Source organism: Leptonychotes weddellii, chromosome 1 (genome assembly GCF_054177405.1).
Source record: "Leptonychotes weddellii isolate Sample4059 chromosome 1, ASM5417740v2, whole genome shotgun sequence".
NCBI classification, from domain to species: domain Eukaryota; kingdom Metazoa; phylum Chordata; class Mammalia; order Carnivora; family Phocidae; genus Leptonychotes; species Leptonychotes weddellii.
Window position 1 is genome coordinate 102,277,915 of NC_138369.1, and position 10,849 is coordinate 102,288,763.

At 32.6% G+C, this 10,849-nt stretch overlaps 1 pseudogene; it reads left to right on the top strand.

Moving 5' to 3' along the window:
- The first annotated feature begins 8,739 nt into the window (after window positions 1-8,739).
- On the top strand, window positions 8,740-8,888 carry LOC115941830 (U4 spliceosomal RNA; annotated as a pseudogene).
- Window positions 8,889-10,849: the final 1,961 nt, after the last annotated feature.

Sequence of the window (10,849 nt, forward strand, 5' to 3'; positions counted from 1 at the left end):
GAATAAAAAAGCAACATTAGTTTTAAAAATTCTCGTCACATATTTATAATATTCATATACCACAAGGAAAAAAAGAAAGAAAATTCTATAGGGGAAAATGTTATATAAAATAACATAAAAAATGTTACATAAAAAGAAACAAAACTGAGGGGCACCTGGGTGGCTCAGTTGGTTAAGCATCTGCCTTCAGCTCAGGTCATGATCCTAGGACCTTGGGATCAAGCCCCACCTTCAGGCTCTCTGCTCTTGGCTCAACAGGGAGCCTGCTTCTCCTTTCTCTGCCTGCCTCTCTGCCTATTGTTCTCTCTCTCTCTCCCTCTCTCTGTCAAATAAATAAATAAAATATTAAGAAAAAAAGAAACAAAACTGAAACTTTACTCATTTAATGATCCTTGAATGCTAGCAAGCAGTGTATTGCCATTTCTATAGGAAAAGTAAATCATATTCATCTTAGGATTCTAACCCAACCAAATTTTAAGGATGAATGCAATGAAAGGTATCTTGATGCAGGCACTATCTCAAGAATTTTACCCACATGAGTAGGGCCCATAAGATAAGGATTGGGAGTTAATCCAAGAAAGAGTATAAAGATTGGATTAGAGAAATTGAAAAGCATGGAATACAGTTCATATAAGGAAAATGTCAGAAAGAAGTGAAAAGAGGGTTTTTTAGACTGAATACTTTGAAGAGTCTCAATTTAATGGTGAACTCAAATTGCCTAACGATTTATTTTTAAAATATGATTCCAGTAACACTATTATGTATCAGAGTATAAAATATTTACATAAGCACCAATGGTAAAACTGAGTTCTTTAAACATACTCATATAGACAAAGCTCAGAAACTTATGTAATATACTTTACATTGCAGTTTTATAGTGTGAATATCATATGCCCTAATTTTCTAATATTTCATGGCAGACAGTAAAGGACAACATTTCTAAAGATAAATAAAGTTAAAAAGAGCTGATGATGTTTTTCAAATTACCCTACCTCTTAAATTAAAAAAGTGATAATATAACTAAGAAATAATCATATGGTAAAATGGGAAATGGAGTCAGAGAATAGTTTGTGTGCTAGATTCCTCAGATGTAAACATAGACCTTATCTAATGGAAAATAAATGATAACTCAGAGGATGGAGTTACAAGATCAGAAGAGTGAACACAAAAGCCACATAGACTCACTCCCCAGGAGCAGAATAAAGCTTTAACCCAGAAACTGGAGACATGTGCCAAGCTGTATTTAAGAACTTCAGTGGACCAGTGACTGATATGTCACCCCATTTTCACTCTTTTTGAGTGGACGTAATTTCAAGTCTTTGCCTAAAAATTGTACATTGGTGTGGGAGAATGTGGGGCAACTTGTCTCTTTAATTCACAGTTTTCACATCAAGAGGAGCCATAATTTAGGAGTCTCATCTGTACCTGGGCATGATTTAGATGACAAGACCCAGGAATTTAAGCCTGAACCTGATATCATAATGTTCTGATAGCTTTGGGGATCTTGGGGAAGGGGAGTATATTTTTGCATATTGAAGAGTATAAATAATTTGTGACCAGTGGTTGGACTGAATCTAAGTAAAAAATGGCCACAATTTCTTTGTTACTTCTCCCATTTAGACATGGTGTTTATTTGTCCAAACTCGTGAATCTTGTCAAGTCTTGAGACTGGCTTTGACTACCCAGGCATAGAAATTTAAAACTCCAAAGTTCAAAGTAAGGTTTGTAAAAAATGGAATTTCAGGAAGAAATCAAAGGAACATATATTTTATTATTGATAATTTTAAACTTGTATTTATATAAAACCCTTATATTTAAAATAACTATAAAAGAATACATTAAAAACAATAATATTAATAAATAAATAATATCAGTTTAAAGAATTCCTTTTTGGAAAAGTAAAAACATTAGAAGTTTGTGTTTCCAGCTTGTCTAATACTATATATATTATTTATTTAATCTAGCTGATGTTTACTGAACACTAACCATGAAAAAGATGGGATTCTGTGGAGGAATACAGAGTGATATGGTACTTTATATGATAGTACCTTATATCAGGACATATTAAAAACTAGTACAATAGTCGGTAAACATGTAATTTATAGAGCTTTGTGTTATATAGATTTAAAGAGAGGAGAATTGGGGAATACTTTATGGAAGAAGATCTAGAGTAATACAAAAAATTTTAAGTTGGAGATAGGGAAATGGAGTTTATTTTCACAGTACAAGATGAGCCATAAATGTTTAAAATTTTTAGAAAACAGCATGTTCTCTATATTAATTGTAACACAGTGTCTATAAAGATGAGGTTCAAAAACTGGGGCTATGGTATAGAAGACATTTAATACCAGAGTGAGGGGTTCTTTTTTTAGTTTATTCTTAATTGATCAGAAGTTTTACATAATCAGAGCTGTTTTCAGAAAATTAATCTGCTAATGTTGAAGGATGACTGGAATAAAGCAAGGCTTGGTATGGGGTTATTATAATAGTTCAGGTGAGAATTTTAAAAAATTTGAAGTGTGTCTATGGGCATGCACTTTATTCAAAGAATATGGGGAATGCAAAATTTGTTCAAGCTGGAACTAATCAGACAAGTCGTTAAGATTCATAGAAGAAAGAAAAAATGCTCTTTCACACTAATTATAATTTAAATGTATACATTATGTTGCTATTTTAATGTTTCTGGAAAAGACTACATTTGTTTTTACTTCTTCAATAAAAAATATTTTCAATGTACATTTTATGATCTTCATAGTCATTTACTAAGTACCACAATGGGAAACTATTTTACTAATGACTTATATTAGTAATATGAGTATATGAAGCTTTAGGAGTACTAGAAAAACTTATTTAGATATAGCAATAACTCTGTGTAAAAATAGTCTCACTAGAATAAGGCTCTTCCTAAATCACTAACTATATTTAAAAATATCTTTCAATGGACCTAGCTACTTGTATTAAATTATATACTTAGATTTGACTTTGGTGTCTCCTCCACTAGTATTTTAACTTAAATAGAAGATATTGTGCAGAACTATTCCTTTGATTCAACCTGTCAGCTTTACATTTATGAAATGGATCACAAATGCAATCCCACCTCACTCTTTTTTTTTTTTTACTTAAGTATTCATTCACATTCAATTATTCTGTTATCTGTCTCTTTCCAATAACTTTTAGAGAAGTGCTCCATCCTTCAAATTCTTCACTGGTTAAAAAAATAAGGCATAATACTACCCTATTGTGCATTTGAAATATATTTCCAGTTCACTTGTTATATGAATACATATTCAAAACTTATATTTTCAAAAAGCACAAAGAAAAGTGTTTCAGTAAGATAATATACTTCACATAACCCTGTCAGGCTTAATCGTATTATGTTACAAATATAATCTATAGATAAAATCTAGTTTTTATATTTCATCTTAGTATTTCAGAAATAATATTAACTTATTTTGCATGTGCTTCCATTAATATAGGGGGAGGGGTTGGAGATTATTTGCTTACACAAATGAGTAAGGGAAAGGACATAACTTGCCTTTTTGAGGGTTTAAACAGTAAGTGCTTAATAATGTCCTTCACTAGTTTGAGGGTGGGTGAAGGAGAATGAATTGGAGTAATTGTATTATGGATTTTGCTCTGTAAAATTCTCTGGGCCTCCTCTAAACATCTCCACATAGTATTTCTCTGCCAATTGAAATGTGACCTATATAAAAAATGAATTGTTGACAAATAATTTCACAGTGTTTACATATATCAAATCACCACATTGTACACTAAATATATTCAATTTTATCTGTCACTTATGTCTCAGTAAGGCTGGGGGAAAGAAAAGACAAATCAACAATTAAAATAACATTTCCTGACACTTAATAAGTGGTGAATAGAGGGATTGGAAGGGTCTGTGGAATGAGAGGATTATTATGAATAATTAACTAATCCATAGATATTTATTATTTAATTCCAATTCTCAAAATCATGGCTTTAGTTTCCTTAGGGTTTTGTTGTTGTTAATCTTTATTTTATTTTTTATTAGAATAATCCTTGAAACCTAGAGTACATTTCTGAATAAATCACTCTGACTTCTTTATACAGTCATGAAATGATATCATCTGATCACAAAAAAATTCTTAATGATGATGATAAATCACTCTAATGGGTTTTAAGTAAAGAGATTAACAGTAAAATTATGTAAAAGTATTTTCTATAATATAATGTTTCTGAGAACATCCTCTGAATTATGTTCAAAGATATGATCAATGTTTTCAGAATAATACTGAACCCCAGATTTTTTGTGGTTAAAATCATCTATCATTAAATATTTTCTATTAATCAGTCGACAGTTATTTTCTGGAAGGGATAAGAAATTGTTACTAAATTTACTGCTGAACAATAAGACAGAAGTTTTCTATGTCATTTGAAGGCTTTAGCAGTTAGGTGAGAATAAACACATGTACCATGCTTTTTTGAAAATAAAAAAAAATAATTTTACTCTGTATTAAATTTAAGAACCTAACATTTGATAAAAAATTATGTAAACAATACTTGTCATGCAAAGTTAGCTTTGTCAGTATAATCATCTGTAGTCAGATCTTTCTAAACTTGATATTATGCCATAAGCTTCTAAACAAGATTTACTAAAATATATCAAGTTTTTTTCCGAATAATGGAAAAAAGTAATGAAGCAAATTTGATACCTACATGAACAATAAATTGTCTTTAAAAAAAAAGGGCTAAATAGTGCCCAACTTTCATAACCAATCCATTTACTATTTGAATTTTATGAACTATTAGCTTAGGCATAATGGGAACGATTTTTTTTATGTTATCAAGACACAGATATTAAGGGAGGTAGAGAAAGATTAAGATTGCCTGATGTTTCCAAAATTGTTTCATCCCTTGCTATTCTCTGTGTTCATTCAAGGTTATGACTAAAGACAGTAATTAGCATATTTGTTTGTTTCATGGTAAATTTCAGTGTATTCATCTTTCTCTACATAAGAAAAAATCTGATGTTGGCTAACCCTATTGTTTTGTTATGTTTCATTAGCCATTCTGCACAGGTGTACCCCAATTTAGTGCCATAAAACTTTTGCAAAGAAAGATAAATACAATAAAATTGCAATAGTAAACTAATTGGTCCTATAACATTCATCCTTCGTTTTATGTAGAATGATATCTGGGGTTGCTCCACAACTGGAATACAGGTCTTATGCCAGCCAGAGTGAAGTGAGTTTTTTTTTATACAATGATTATCTTTATTGTCTTATTCTTTTTTTTTTCTGTTCTAATATCCTTTCTTCTCCTTCCTCCTCCTCTTCTTCTCTCCTGCTAACAAGAAATCTTGTAACAAGAACTTCCAGAGTGTATCAGTTATAGCTACATTGTTGAACTGTGTACAATGTCAAATGTGTAACCTAAATTCAAAGCTTTAGCTGATATCTAATCTCAGAAGACGATTCAGAAATATGCAGACTTCCCTGGAGTTAATGCAATTAGAAATAGCAATGTCTTACTTTTCAGTTATATGACTGACATCCATCTAAGCCTAGTTGACAAACATAGCTTCTGTATTTATTTTTTCCCTAATTGAACATTATTCAAATTCTCTGCATGTGATTAGCTACAAAACTTTTATATTTGGCATGCCACAGTCACATTCAATACTTGAAATCTAGAATTTTGTTAATTTATTTTGATCTGTAAGGAAAGGTGAATTTTCTTCATAGCCAGTCATCACAGTAAAATCATAATCTCAGTATTATTCTGAAGAGAAGAGAGCTTGAAATTAGTCACTTTATGTCAAGGACAATGTCCAGTTGTCCTCATTTATCATGAGTTCCTATATTTCTTATCCATTTTTCAATAATCAAGTTTTATGTATAAGTTCAAAATTGGAATTGTGCCTTCACATGCTCACACAGGTATGCTCTTGCTTTGACTTCACCATTGAACATTTTCCTAAAAAGAGGGTCTACCTTCCTTCCTTATCAGAAAGAAATATGGGAAAACTGAAATTTACAGATATTAGAGTTTATGGGAAATACAGATGTTAAAGACAACTAGGTCTGTGTTTTAATTTTTCTAGTTATAACATTATTAGAAATGGTACAAGTTACTTATGATGTCTTAGTTGCTTTTTCCATAAGGGTGATATCAATGTCAGTTTCATGATTATTAAGAGGAACAAATGTAATGACATCTAAAAATGTCTGGCACAGAGGTTCAAGAAATATATATATATATATATATTTAAAGATTTTTATTTATTTATTTGACAGAGAGAGCGAGGGAACACAAGCAGGGGGTAGTGGGAGAGGGAGAAGCAAGCTTCCTGCAGAGCAGAGAGCCCGATGCGGGGCTTGATCCCAGGACCCTGGGATCATGACCTGAGCCAAAAGCAGACGCTTAACGACTGAGCCACCCAGGCGCCCCCGAGGTTCAATAAATATTAATCTTCTGCACATGTCTTCCTCTTTTAGGATGCAAATAGAGTGGTCACTCTCTTTAAACAATAGGAAACAAATGGTGTTCTTCAAAACTATGTCATGATTAGTAAATTACCTCTCTCCTTATATTTGAGAAGAATTAAGGGTCTTCAGTGTCTTGCGGAAAAACGAAATCACCTTCTTCTCCTCCTTCCCCCACTTCTCCTTCTTTAAATTTTGAATATATACAAGCTTTGTTATTTGATTTGTATATCTAGCTAGGAAAGATTTCTCTCACCACCTCTTCATTTCTCCTGCATCTTAGTACCTAACCATACTAAGGAAATAGAAGTGATCTTTTCCAATGTAACTCAAAGAACGTAGTGCTTTATTAGCATAAATTACAGAAAAAATTTTACTAGGAGGCTCATATCTGTGCAAAATGATCAGATTATTTTTTGGATGCTTCATCCTTTGACTAGATTTCTTGGTCTTCCTTTCCATTCTTGCTAAGGTCCAAATGGCATTCCCCATTGTGCTGTGGAACAGCCCTTATCCATGTAAGTGATGCTCTTAAACCCAAATTTGAACAATAAGTTACGCTGAAGAAAGAACTAGGAAGGAGGCAAGCCTTGTAGTATGGGGCCACAGATGTTAACAAAGGAAAGAGAAAAAAGAAAATATAAGGGAGGGTGTCCAGGGGTAGTGTATGCTATTTTCAGCTATAGGAAGTGTCCAGTAACCACATTCAAAAAGCCAAGGACTAAGGCCACACATCTCTAGAGAGTTAAGAGAGCAAGTCAAATTGGTTAGAAAAGCAAGTGCCCAAACTTTAATGTGTGTTAAATATTGGGGGGGGGCAATAAAACACAAACCCAAAGACAAGGAGATAGAGAATTGAGTAAAATAATTAGTAAGATCATTTGAGGGCAGAAAAGGAGGGTATTGCCTCTTGTATGACCTCATTTATTCACACAGCCTGTGAGTTAGGGATTATCATCATTATTATTCTTCAAACTGAGAAACTGATTCTTTTTTTTTTTTAAAGATTTTATTTATTTATTCATGAGAGACAGAGAGAAAGAGAGAGAGAGAGAGAGGCAGAGGGAGAAGCAGGCTCCCAAGGAGCAGGGAGCCCGATGCGGGATTGATCCCAGGACCCTGAGATCACGACCCGAGCCAAAGGCAGACGCCTAACCATCTGAGCCACCCAGGCGCCCGAGAAACTGATTCTTAGAAAATTCCATAATCTTGCCTAAGGACTGCTGCTTATACAAATTAGAGAAAAGATTTAAAATCAAGGCTTTATAACAGGAAAAGTCAAGTTTTTATTTATTTGTTTATGTTTAATTTCTATTGTATATGAAAGAACACTTAACATGGGAACTACCTTCTTAATGGACTTTATATATACGTATATATATATATATATACAATACATATACATATACAATATATAAAGTCCATTAAGAAAGTAGTTTATATAATACTATATATATAATATAGCATATATTATATATATAGTGTATAATACAAGACTGTTAACCATAGGCAAAATGTTGTAAAGCAGATTTCTGGATTTCTGCTTATTCATCTTGCATTATTGAAATTTTATACCTGTTTGTTAGCAACTGTCCATTTCCCCATTCTCATTGTCCCTGGCAACCACTGGTTATGCTCTCTGCTTCTATGAGTTTAGCTATTTTAGATATCTCATATAAGCAGAATTGTATAGTGTTTGTCCTTCTGTGATTGGCTTATTTCACTTAGCATAACATCCTTAAGATTCATCTGTGCTGTCACTTATTGAGAGATTTCCTTCTTTTTTTAAAGCTTAATTTTTAATTTTAAAGCTTAATAATTCTGAAATGAACATGAGAGTGCTAATATGTCTTTGAGATCCTGATTTCAATTCTTTGGATAAATATCCAGAAATGGGATTGCCGGATCATATAGTAGTTCTGTTTTTACTATTCTGAGGAACTTCCATACTGTTTTCATAGTGGCTGCAACATTTTGCATTCCCAACAGTGAACAAGGGTTTCCATTTCTCCACATCCTCATCAATACTTATTGTATTTTCTTTTTTGGTAATAGCCATCCTATCAGGTGTGAGGTGATAACTCATTGTGACTTAATTTGCATTTCCCTCATGATAAGTAACTTGTTGAGCATCTTTCCATATACTTGTTGGCCATTTCTGTGTCTTCTTTGGAGAAATGTCTATTTATGTCCTTCGCCTATTTTTTAATTGGATTATTTGTTTTTTGCTGATAAGTAAGAGTTCCATATGTATTTTGGAAAATAACCCCTTACCTTTGTGCAGTGGCAGTATCGTAGCCAATGAGGTTTATCCGAGGCGCGATTATTGCTAATTGGAAAATAACCCCTTATCTGATATATGGTTTGCAAATATTTCCTCCCATTTGTAGGTTTCTTTTCTCTCTGTTTTCTTTCAAAAAGTTTTACAGGTTGGAGTTTTATGTTTAAGTCTTTTTAAGTCTTTAATTTCTTTTGAGTTGATATTTGTGTATAGTGTAGGATAAGGGACTGATTTCATTCTTTTGTGTCTGGATATCCAATTTTGCCAACACCATTTGTTGAAGAGACTATACCCATTGTGTATCCTTGACATCCTTGTGGAAGATCAGTTGACTGCATATGTATGGATTTATTTCTGAGCTCTCTATTCTGTTGCATTGGTCTATATGTCTACCTTTATGTTATTACCATTCTGTTTTAATCACTGTAGCTTTATAATATATTTTGAAATCAGGAAGCATGATGACTCCAGCTTTGTTCTTCCTTCTCAAGATTGTTTTGGCTGTTTGTGGTGCTCTGTGATTATATGTGAATTTTAAAATGTGGTGATAATTTTACAGTGATGTAAATTTTGCAAATTCTATCTATAGGTTTTTTGCTTATTGTTTACTTCTTGTGAATACACTCCTACCTTTATACTTCTTTCTGCAGAAATGTATGCCATTTTACAGAAGTTTAACATTTTCTTTTCTTTTTGACAAATAGAAAATATAATTATATCTGTCTGATATCAGTGATCTTCAAAATATTAGAAAAGTAGAAGTATGTACATTGAGATCTCATGTTCATATTATTCTTACTAGCCTCTTTTCCTTCTATCCTTTCTTTTTTCTTTCCTTCCTTCTTTCTTCTCCTCCTCCCCTCCATTTTCCTCCCTTCCCCTTTTCTCCTCTTCCTCTTTCTCCTTCTTCTTTCTCCTCACCCTGTCCCCCCCATTCATTCTCCTTCTGGATCAAGGAAAAGGAAGGACTCTGTAGTGCTGATCTATCCTGAAGCATTCTTTTTCTAAGTGTGTGTCTGGGTATCTCTAATGTGTGACTGTATACATATATTTTCTTTTTTATAGACAACATATCAAATGCTTTCTTGAAAAATTAAAGTAAGTACTTGAAATAGAGCAATTATTTTTCTTTATCATAGAGAAAAGAAAGAGGTCTACAAATATCTTTTTCGTTATTTTCTGGTAGCCTGCCGCAGATGAAGTTTACACTAATTAGAAATCATCTGGGAACAGGAGAGCAGATTGAGCCTTCGGCTGAAGTGCTTCCTGACAGGTGGTTCACCACAAAGCAACATTACAATTACCTAACACACTGTTTGATTTGTGTAAACCTCATTACTACTCACATTATTTAATGAACTATGAGCATTCCTTCACCTCCCTGCAGATTGCAGTGCTCCATTTCCATTTCAATTCAGGAAAGAAGATTGCATGGTTTAAACCCATTTGCTTTTAAGGCAAATACTGCCTTGAATTCAAAATTCTTAATTTGAATGTAAGTTTTAAAACATGTACCTAAAACTAATCTGTGAAACAGGCAGGCTAAATTTTGTTCACAATATTAATAATATTATTAAGGTTTAACCTTTTGGATTATATTTCCCCATGAATAAAAGAGGAAAACTGCTTTTTCCCAATATGTAAGAATGTGCATGTTCAGTGTGTGTTCCCATGGGTAGCAAGGTGGAAAATTGAAGCAATTATCCCAATAATTCAAGCCTCAAACTGCTAAATTGCCTCAATTCTTAAGTTTTCTTTTATGTGTCCGCATGGTCGGACAGTTCATTTGAATGAAACCAAATATTGTATTTTCTTAAAAAAAAGAAGTCTAAATTTCTTTATATCTACCTTAGTCTAACAGTTCATGTTTTAATATCTCATGAATTTTCTCTTCTGAAAACAGAATAAAAGCTTATTTACAGTTTCCCAGAGAAGTGATTTTGAGTAAAATAACCTGATAAAATAGATGTAACTTTCTATAGTTTATTCTATTAAAATTGTTTTTCTGGTTTGTCCATATGTGCCTAGTGTTGTTACATCTTCATAATAAAGAGACTCATGACTTTAATTTCCCGGAGCTGTAAGTCCAGTCAGCTTTCAA